We start from the raw sequence: 12,454 nt of genomic DNA, 5'->3' as shown, positions 1-12,454 counted from the left end.
CAATGTCAAATATTTAACTACTACAACCAAATATTTACATATTGCAATGTCAAATATTTAACTATTGCAATGTTAAATATTTTCCTATTGCAATGTCAAATATTTAACTATTACAACCAAATATTTACCTATTGCAATGTCAAATATTTAACTATTACATCAAATATTCATGCCCACTTGAACGAGCAGTTTTACGCTAGCCATCCTAACATTTTTTGTTTGTTTTTATCGATGTGTTATTGAAACTGCAAACAACATTTTACATAAAGATGAGAACTCTAACTGTAAAAGCACCCGTTTGGAAATGTGAAAAGGAGAAGATGGACTTCCTTGAACAAAATACAAAACTTGTAAACGGTGAATGTACTACTGTGGACTTTGTGCGGCGTGTTGGCTACAAATATTCTGCCAGAACTGACTTATGAACTCATATCAAGATATTTCTGATTAGTGCTGACTTTTGAACATACGTTTTCATAGATTTAAATGATGAAGTTTACTTGCATGTTATGATGACCTTTGACTTCCTTAATATTTATTTTATATTATGGCTTTGCTTTCGATCAACAGGTATTCCTCAATTATTTGCGGAAAAGCAATAATTTATTTTTTCCGGAATAGTTACTTTTTTTCCGGAAAAGTAAGATATTTATTTGCGGAAACGTAAACTTTTTTTTCCGGAAACGTCATCTTTTTTTTCCGGAAAAGTAATGCCAATTTGCGGAAACGTAAAACGCCGATATTTACCTATTGCAATGTCAAATATTTAACTATTACAACCAAATATTTAACTATTGCAATGTCAAATATTTAACTATTACAATACAAAATATTGTACTGTTGTGATATCAAATATTTAACAACTGCTACTTTTCCCACAATTGAGTGAGGACGACAGAAATTGACAGTTAACATGGTTTATAGATGAGAAGTTCTTTCACTCACCATAAATATTTGTGTGTTTTCTTAACCCGACTCAGACTAGACAGCATACACCATTAATTTTCTGGCAGAGTTCACTCTAACATTAAAATGTCAAGTTAATGTTGTGTGCTTTTGTTAGCACTGGAACACGTTGAATATCAGTCTTACGGTTAAATGGTCTTCGTGGAAACAGTGTCATTATATTTTGAATAAATAAAGAAAATGTTAACTTCACTTGTCATTCTGTGCACTCATATATTTGTTTTCTCCATCAATACGTAGACGCCGCTAGATAATGCGTCGCTTAGTATTTCTGTAATTTCGACCTTGTTGTCGAGTTGAGCGTAGTATTGTGTATTATTTAGATGTACTTTCCACCAAAAAAATGGTTGTTATATTTTCAGTTTTTCCGTACCCGATTGCAAAGTACGGTGTTTTGGGTGATCCTTTGTTGTGATTAACAACAATCACAAACCAAGCTATGGCTAACTAACATATAGAATATAAAAAAGAAGATGTGGTATGATTGCCAATGAGACAACTATCCACAAAAGACCAAAATGACACAGACATTAACAACTATAGGAAGCTATTAATAGGAGAGGATGTCTGCTTTTCATATTACAAGTAATCTCTTTGATCATACTAGCTCCGGAGGTATTCTTATTGGAAAGTATTAACTGGTACCGTAGTTTAACTTCTAATAATACAACACACAATTTCCTTTTATATATAATAAAATTGAGAATGGCAATGAGGAATGTGCCAGAGAGACAACAACCCGACCATAGAGCAGACAACAGCCGAAGGCCACCAATGAGTCTTCAATGCAGCGAGAAAATCCCGCACCCGGAGGCGTCCTTCAGCTGGCCCCTAAACAAATATGTATACTACTTCAGTGATAATGGACACTTAATGCATGTCTCAATAGTTATACGAATTGGAATATGCCAAAAAAAGATAAAATAACATATATGCGAGTTTATGTATATAATTTCCTTATATAGCTTGTTGAAATAAAAATACACTTAAAAGTTAACCACAATTGTTTCAATTAATTTCAACATTTTGAGACATTAAAATAGACAATGTATTTCTCTGAAATAAAATGTTCAAACATTGAAATTAAAAACAATGAAATATATCTTTTTGAAACCTAAGATGCTACAATGTGCTTTCAAGCCACTTTTATTTTCTCTAAAAGGTAATGGCAGTAAAATTTACTGCGATAGATTTGTTTCTGGGCATTTCCCAGTATATCTAACGCTTGGAGGAACAAAGCTTAGATATTTAAAGGTATATGCATGAGGATTTTATTTACAAATGTTAACAAATGAAAAAGAATAGATCAAATCTCTGATTGTGTAAGGCAGCTGCAATACTAGTACTAGTAAAATTAAAATTGAGAATGGAAATGGGGAATGAGTCAAAGGGACAACACCCGACCAAAGAGCGGAAACCAGCCGAAGTCCACACATATTGGTCTTGGTCCTTAATAAAAAAAAAGTGGACTAGTTCAGTGAAAATGGACGTCACACTAAATTCCAAAAAAATATAAATGAAATAAAAACAAAACAACATACAACTTAAGACTAACAAAGGCCAGACGCTCCTGTCTCGGGTCAGGCGCAAATAGGTACAAAAGAAACTATACTAATACATATGTATACACTGAAAAATGCATGTCTTTCAACTGTTCATACTACTAGTATTTTCATTCGAAATAGATGCATTCTGATCGATCTGTATGTCACAAAGTGCATTTCTACAAACGAAAGATATATTATTTTATATACATGTATTGTAAAAACGTTGGGGATTTTTGCGGAGTGAGGAATATGTAACATTTGCACTTTCTAATAACCAGTTAAGTTTTCGGTATTTTAAAGCATTGCAATTCAAGTGTATTCGGCTTTCAACGTTCTGTGTCTAGTATTTTCCAATCAAGGAAAAAACTATAGAACGGCATCAGAAAATCGTCAATATCAAACTTGACCTCCATTTTGTCATCAGTAACAAAATATAAAAATTTTAAAAACATTGGCTGAATGATTGACAAGGTATAGTACGGAATTGGAAACAACACAAAGTGTTAGTTTCTAATTTCTCACGAACCATTACACTTTAAGGGCAAAAGTGAAAGTTGATAATATCGATCTTGACCCATATTTCGTCATCAGTATTAAAATTGGAAAAGTATTTATGGAACGTTTCATAAGTAATTGTACGGAGAAAAACAACAGTAGCAATTCGCTACCGCTGAATCTCGTTAAGACGACCACTTTGCAAGCGAGAAAAAATGCTGAACATTACAAAATATTTGTTTAATTTGTGTATTTACCTATTATAATTTACTTCAACTCTAACAGTGGTGAGTATAGAGCTTTTACTCTGTGCTGAAAGCCTCGTTTTGACTTGTGATTTAACAAAAAATGTTGATAACATTTTAGGGCTTTATAAGTTAATGCATCATGTCCGTTCTTGACGATTGTTTAAATGATTGATCTGTTGCATTCAGATTTCAGAATTACGTAAGATACGTTAATCGAAGGTCAATTAGAAGACCACTTAAATTGAACATCCTTTTTACTTTATTGATGTCATGCAGAAATAGCTTTACATGATTAATGATACTTTTAGTTTTGTTAAATGCTTAGATAAATTCTACCCGATAAAATTTTCAAATAGATGCATATTTGATACATGTTTAACTTTTAGGAAATGCATTAATTATCGACTCCTGTGAATCGAAATATCTATAGGGTATTCCTGGGGATAGGCAGCATTTACAAGTGTAAAGCATTTAAATCGTAACTCTAGTTTTGGTCATGAACTTCTTTATCCACTGTCATCGGAAAAAAATCCGCTATTGTTCCAACAAGACTGATCATTCTCAGACTGAACACTCCCACTTAAGCTTCACTTTATATGTGTCGGTCTAAAGTCAAAAACCTGTAGTGCAATGGTTGTCGTTGGTTGTTGTCTGTCATATTGCCTTTTGCTTATGGTTTTAGTATATAAAATTGGTCCTTTGGGTTTTTCTCTTTTGAATTGTTTCACATATTGTATAGCTCGATCACTATATAAAGTATAGGTTTTTGACATTGCTGAAGGATCATTAAATGTTAATTTTCTAGTCATTTGGTTTCTGGTGGTGAGTTGTTTCATTAGTAATCATACCACGTGTTCTTTTTTATATAAAGAATGCACGTTCTAATTATTTATATTTTTTACAATGGATTTTTCGTTATCTCCCTTGACCTTTCCTTTTCTGTCTTCCACTTTTTGACTAGATTCTATACCACTCTCCTCGGTAAAACGCAATAAGCGACAATTAAACAGCACTTTTTTGTCAATAGATTTTTCGTTTTCGCCCTAGACCTTTCTTTTTTTTGTCTCCCACTTTTTGACTTGATTCTTTACCACTCTCCTGTGTAAAACGCAATTAGCAACAATGAAATATCACTTGATACCAGTAAATATTAGAATAAATAAACTAGCAGGATTGGTGTCAAACTTATGGATTGTATCGAGGAAACCTTTAGCAATTAAAACATCTCGTATTTGATTTACATTCGATATGTTATTCTGCTCTTTGTTTTAACAGGTTTCCATCCCCTTTCAGACACTTTAATATGAACCATTAAGTAGAAAACGAATCACTTAGCAGACAAACAGATATATTTAACCATTAAGGCTATTAACATTTGACAAGTCTACACTGAAAACGAATCCAAAGAAAATTATGGGAAGGGAAACAAACTGTTATTGAAATGTTTGAAAATAACTGTCTAAAGTGCATTGTAATTCACTTGCAGCTTTTAAAAAATATAAACTTAAAGAAAGATTTTTATTTTAACAAACAACTTTATTTTACATGACTAAAACAAGCGTCCAATTTGTTTATATGGGCTTTTATTTTACATTATGAATGAATGCAAAATTTGGGACTTAAAATGTAGTAATGAAGCACGATATTGATTCAAAATTTGAAGTGTCATAAAAGATATTTAAAAACATAGTTCCATGGGAATGAAATATTTGGCTAAAAGACATGCCTACTTCATTAGTGTATTACAGCCGTACTGTATCATGAAACATTTTAAACTGGCCTTTGTTGGTCTTGTATGATTAGTATGGCGTCCATTATTACTGAACTAGTATACATATTTGTTTAGGAGCCGGCTGAAAGACTCCTAAGGGTGCCGGAGTTTCTCGCTGCATTAAAAACCCATTGGTTGCCTTCGGCTGTTGTCTGCTCTATATGGTCGGGTTGTCTCTTTGATGCATTTCCCATTTCCATTCTCAATTTTATTTATATCTAAAACTTTACATTTAAATCATACCAAAATACCCCAAAACCTACCACAAAAATGAAGAAAAAAAAATAATGACGGGATTTGACGCAAGAACCAAACTATTATCAAAATAAATAATAGTGATACGATATGACAAAAAAATAAATATGCTCCAGACACCATTATGTCTATGTTGACATTCGGATAAACGATGAAGTTCAAATTAAAAAAGAAATAAAAGACTTTTGCCAAAAGAAGAACCAGTTTTTGGTACACAATTATAACTAACAATCAAACAGATATATGCCTTAGTTAGTTGAACTATGATCATATAATTCATTGTACAATTGTACATGTATGGTATGTGGCACCGTTAAAGTCCACAATTCCTCTAAAGTCCACAACACCGCTAAAGTCCACAACAATTTTCCGCTAAAGTCCACAACGCCGCTAAAGTCCACAAAATTTACGCTAAAGTCCACAAAATGACCTCCGCTAAAGTCCACAAGAAAACAACGTTAAAGTCCACAACAACAAGTTCCGCTAAAGTCCACAAAAAAGCACCGTTAAAGTCCAAACATTTTTTTTTCATTATCAAAAGACAATTTTCTGTTTTTACACCCGATATTATAGATCTAATTAAAAGCAAGGACTTTTGTTCTTAGAAAGTATTTCTTGTCAGCATAAATTCTATTTTGATGAATGAAAAAATAATAGTATTTGCTTTATCGATTTTTACGTATTACAAACATTTATTTCAAATTAAGGTTACATTTCTTTATTCAGTCTATTTGTCGAAGTAGTTAGACTTCCTTTGACCTTAAATTCTATTTTAAAGATAAAAGATAAAACAGAACACATTAAAATACGTGCCATCACCAACGAATATACAGTCCTTTGATATACTTACGTATATGATTATTTGACTAATTGTTTGAATGTAAATATATTTCACTGATGTAATTGAATATTTGTAATATTTATATTCTATAAGCTGTATTGCTTACGAATAAAAGATTATTATTATTATTGATAAGATATAAACGAAATCATACATATATGTTTTTTTCAAATAGAGGTATTTTGAACCATATTCATATTCATTCAAATGTCTTATATAAAGACTGATTCTGTTGAATTAGTATTCAATTCATAAATGACTGTTTTGCTAGTGATGAATGCCAATATTAAAGTTTTGAAGTACATATATGCAAGTTTTATCAAAATAAATATGCATTTGTATTTACTTTTAAATACTAACATTAAATAATACATAGAAAATCTTGTAAAATGACAGTTAGATATGATAGTCTCAAATGTGCTTGTAATTTTGGGGCCCTTTATAGCTTGTTGTTCGGTGTGAGCTAAGGCTCCGTGTTGAAGGCCGTACTTTAACCTATAATGGTTTACTTTTTAAATTGTTATTTGTATGGAGAGTTGTCTCATTGGCACTCACACCACATCTTCCTATATCTATTGGTATTATTTACACTGTACACCTCAACTTTATTTTAATGGTACATAAAAAAGCATTAACTTTGATTTTTCCAATTAAGATTTGTTGTCGTCATTCTTGCATCCTGTTATACTATCGAATGTATGAGAGAAAATCATCGCAATAATTGTATGCATGCTTCCATATGAACGATCGGTACCAAATAACCAGGACCAAAAGTACCTTTTCTTCCTACCATATTATTTTTGGAAAAAGATATCGCAGGTCTAGAAACTTAAATTCTGAATAGAATCTAAAGTGAGAACATTTGTATGATACTGTTTTATCTTGGCAATTGTTTTCACTATAGACAATTGTTAAAACGGTCGACTGTAAAAAATATTCAAATTGGACTACCCAGGGTTTGACGAAATACGAGAAAATAACCAAATAAAATGGCAATAAAGGTGAATCACAAAATAAGCACTACCCAATTACAATATATATTAGAATAGAATAAAGAAAAAGATCTTACATTTACCATATTGGAATAATTACATTACATTACATATGTTTCAACAGATTCTGTAATTTGAGTTGACATGAAAAAAAGTATCGTGCTTTATTCACCAACATTACATTACATGTAATAAACTGTATGCTTCATTATAATTACATGGTTTTGATTGGCTAACAGCAATCGGGCTTCATTCTGAAATTAACCTCCATTTTAAAATGAAATGTAACATTCATGAGGACACCAGTTTACACAATTAAAGTAAAATTGAGAATGGAAATGGGGAATGTGTCAAAGAGAAAAAAAAACCGACAAAAGAGCAGAAATTAAAACAGTCGAAGGCCCCTAGTGGGTCTTCAATATAGCGAAAAAATCCCGCACCCGGAGGCGTGCCTCAGCTGGCCCCTAAGCAAAATGTGTACTAGTTCCGTGATAATGGTTGTCATTCTAAACTCCGAAATATACAAAAGAAACTATAATTAACAAGAATGTGTCCCCAGTACACGGATGCCCCATCCGCACTATAATTGTCTGTGTTCAGTGAACCGTGAAAATGGAAGAAAATCTCTAATTTGGCATTAAAATTAGAAAGATCATATCATAGGGAGCATATGTACTAAGTTTCAAGTTGATTGCACTCCAACTTCATCAAAAACTACCTCGACCAAAACTTTAACCTGAATCGAGACAGACGAACGAACGAACGAACGAACGAACGAAACGAACGAACGAACGAACGAACGAACGAACGAACGAACGAACGAACGAACGAACGAACGAACGAACGAACGAACGAAAGAATGGAGGCACAGGCCAGAAAACGTAATGTCCATACTTATTGTTTTTGTCTGGTACCTGTAAGGGATAAAAAAAAAAATTGTTTCCGCATCTCCTCAATACTTAAAAGTTTTTGTTTTATAATTATTTGTTAGTACGTACGTGATGTCGCGATGGAAAATATCCGTTTGATATTAATACAAACGCATTAATATGTTTTCGCTGTTAATTGTACATAAAATCTGAAGTGGAGGTCTTTTTTAATGGCCTGTCTTGTTATTCTTTTATTTGAATGTTTAAACAAATAACAAGTCTTGTTAAATTAGTATTGAAGTAGTGAAACGCTTGGTCAAGGGCTGATTTATTATTATAAAACTACACGATGTTTATTTTATTATGATTTGAGTTTTAAATTCTTATTTACTTGAGACATTCAAGTACGTATAAGATGATACCTTGTATGATGATATTTTGATATGCTTCCTGTAAAACGTTTACTTTCGATCTTTCAAATACTGTATTAGTTGCTAAATACACACAAAATATAAAACCAAGTGCCAGACTACTCTTGACTAAATAATCCTGATGGAATTGTTAAAATTGTGACCTAGTTAAGAATACCGGCCGCTTAAACAACAAACATTAATTAGGTATATGTTTTCTAAATGACGGAACCTTTAATGGTTTATTGTACAAGCTCAAATGCTCCATACATAAACAATAAAATACATGTTAACAAGTCCTCCTCCCGAAAAAGTAGTCCCTCGTTAATATTTTCCCCTAAATATCAAACTCACCAAATTTTAAGACAATCTTGTCATAAATGAAAGTGCTACTCTCGCTAAAAGAAATAATAAGTACTAATAAAATAACTAATATTTTAAAAACATCGGGTGTTGTTTTTTTTACAAAAAGGAGTGTTTATACCGAAAAACAGGCTAGAATACAAAAAATTGATCGAAGAAAGTTTTTACGACCAAATGAAAATTAGAATAGAAAAAAATATAATTAAAAGCCAATTGTTCAGAGAACAATTGAAGGTCTTTCCATTGAAAACAATGTATTTTAATATGAAAGTTGTAAAATTAAGTTTAAAATGTCATTTCAATCGTCAACTGATAGGTTATTGTACGCTGATTCCAGAAATATATGGTTTCTATACAATATTTCTTTAAATAAGGGAGATAATTTGTTACTTCCGGTTTGAAAAATGTTACTTCCGATAATATTTGAATATTTAATTGACACTGATTCCAAAATGATCTGGTTCTATATACTTTTTTATTAATAAAGTACAAAAAATAGCTACTTCCGGTTTACACAAGGTCACTTCCGGTTGTTTTTTTCAAGGTTAAATGGTTTGATACCTTTTGCCAAAAGTCTCATGGCTATATCATGTATACATATGAGCTGAAAGCAAAGGTCAAAAACTAGAACGTCAAATTAATCTATGACCTTGAGATCAATTTCAAGGTCATAAACCAAGGACCTCAAATCAAAAGACCATAGGTCTTAATAATATTTGGTTAATCAGTTATATCACCAAACGCGTATTTTTAAATACAAGAGGGGAGAAAACTCACTTTTACTTTTAACGTACCCTTGCAATCAAAATTTATGTGTTACGACATGTCGCAACTAACAATTTAGAAAAAATAATATGTCGATATCTTATACGGTTTCTGAAAATTAGTGGAAATAAGCCAAATTCACAAATTAGAATATGACCTTGACCTTTGACCTTGACCTAATTTTTATTTTTTTGGACCAAGGACCTCAAATCAAAAGATCCTTGGTCTCTAGCACTTATGGTTTACAAGATAGAAATGCATATCACTCATATCAAATGCATAAGGGGAAATAACTCTCATATGGAGCGTTCATATCACTTCGGTCAAAATAGGACAAATCATGCGAAGGATATAACGAGCAATTTTGTAAAATAAATTTGTTATAATATTTTACGGTTGCGAAGGAGATGCGCTAACAATGAAAACAGTGTTTGGGGAGATAACTCCTACAAAGAAAAGTATTCGTTTACGCAGGGTAAATTTCAAAAGCGCATCAACTGTTCGATATCATATACCAAATATCTAAGCGACATATTGGGAAACAAATGTTTATCGCAAGAACAAAATTAGGCGGAAGAAAAAAAAAAAAAAAAAAAATAATCAGAAGAAAAACAATAGGTCTTTCCACAGAAAAGTGGAAAGACCTAATTACATCATTTAAAACAATTTACAGCCGTGTGTTATTCCGGTACATTAAACTCGTTGATTAGTCGCCACTTTCAAGGTCAGTTGCAGTAATGTACGTTTAATTTGTGGTATCAACAATAAAAACAAAATACAGTGCCAACTTAAAAATATAATAATGAAATAGAAGAATGTCGTTTAAAATATAGACGAATTACTAGATAGTACATTAGTATCAACAGTTTGAACTTTAACAACAACATATGAAATATTTGTTAAGTTAAAAAAACTTCTCATTCTTATTTTTAAGAAATATTTAATATGAAAATGATCAGCAAGAATAATATTTCAGTCAAATATATAGCCAATATTATCAGTCGACTCCTTTAAGGAGTTGTTGCTCTTTAGTGACGATATTTATCAAAATTTTACGTGTTTCATCCCTATCTTGAATACTATAAAAGATAGACACTTGAGATAACAAAATGCCCAGAAAGACAAGATTTAAAAAAAGGAAAATTTTGCCTAAATCGTTAGTTTCATTTGTAGGATTGATTGCTTTAAGTGATTTTTATAACCGTTATAAAGAAAATAGAGAGAAAACGTAGACATAATAATTGATCAGCAAATCAATATAATATTAAAATCGACAAAAACATTGTTTTGGTCATGTCATTGAGTTTATATCTAATCCACAATGTAGGAGAGAGAGCATTGATGAAGATGCTCATAGACATATGTGAGCGATACATGCTCTCTTTAGGCTCTAGTTTAAAGATAAATTATCTCTACAAAGAAGCCATTTAATTTAATTGACACAACACCATCACATATCACATGCAAGTTATACAAGATCGATGTCAGAAAAAAGAGAGGACATATTACTGTGAAATGAAAGTGTTTTAAATTATGACAAATTTCAAATAAAGGTTAAAAATTGCTATGAAAATCTTCCAAAAACTTTGATTTATATTTGAAATATTTAGATATTAACTTGTAATTTAAGTATTTTGATTAAAACTGGAAGTCAGCAGAAGGGAGGTAATTCTAATCTGAATGAATCAATTTGAAATACTAATCCTAGCAAAGATATCATGGTTTGAAGTTATAAGATGTAAGTAAAACTCTGCTAAATATTTACCAAATTAAAGCGTTTTACACGGGCATTGATCATTCTATTTTTTACTACATACGAATCGTTTGTATGTGCATATCCCAAAGATACAACTTTCATTTCAAGTCGCAAAGTGTAAAAAGTAAATAATTGCAGGTCAAAGAAAGGCCTTCATTTGTTGTTTTTATCTTGCGATTTACACCCGTGTCAATGATCATTCATGTCATCAAAACAATACCGCCTATTGTGCTGGTTTACCATTACAGACGAAACGGATTTTGTTTTTGTTTAAAAAGGTAAAGACAACATCAATATCCTTAATTATAATGTTTGATAAACGTAGAAAACAGTTTCTCTTTTTATTGAGTTGTATGATAGACACATATACAGTCTATGCTTTTATTCAGTTGTTTCAACCTTGATGGACGTATATGCAGCCTCTCTATAATTTGTTTATCCTCTCTTTTAATTGTGTTGTATTATAGACGTAAAGAAAGTCTCTCCTTTTGATGTGTTGTTTGATAGACACAGTTCGCCCTTTATTTTGTTGTTTCATACATACATACAGCCTCAACTTTATTGTGTTGCTTGATTGACACAGTTTTCCTTTTTATGTGTTCTTTGATAGACACAGTTCTCCTTTTTGTGTGTTGTCTAATAAACACAGTTTTCCTTTTTGTGTGTTGTTTGATAGACAAAGGTTTCCTTCGTGTGTGTTGTTTAATAGACAAAGGTTTCCGTTTTGTGTGTTATTTGATAGACACAGTTCTCCATTTGTGTGTTGTTTAATAGACACAGTTTTTTTTTGTGTGTGTTGTTGATTGACACAGTTCTCCTTTTTTTGTTGTTTGATAGACACAGTTTTTCTTTTTGTGTGTTGCTTGTTTGTACTTTAGAAGGATATATATTCACTACCAAATTGTACATACTGTTTTGTTTTTCTCTTCTCATTCTTTCATATACATAAAGTCGCTAATGGTCATTCAATCTATTTGTCTTTTTTTAAATGTACAATAAATGTTCTCGGGAAAACAAGCTTGGTGTTGGTATCAGCAGCTCAGTAGTCAAAACTTCGGTGTTGACATGACATTAGAGGGTCATTTGTATTTTACTGTCTACAAAAGTATGAATTTTTCGAAATACTAAGGATTTTATAACCCAGGCATATATTTCTCTTATCGTATTTGGCACAAC

Source organism: Mytilus galloprovincialis, chromosome 6, assembly GCF_965363235.1.
Source record: "Mytilus galloprovincialis chromosome 6, xbMytGall1.hap1.1, whole genome shotgun sequence".
In the NCBI taxonomy this organism is placed as follows: Eukaryota; Metazoa; Mollusca; class Bivalvia; order Mytilida; family Mytilidae; genus Mytilus; species Mytilus galloprovincialis.
This window is presented reverse-complemented; position numbering follows the sequence as displayed.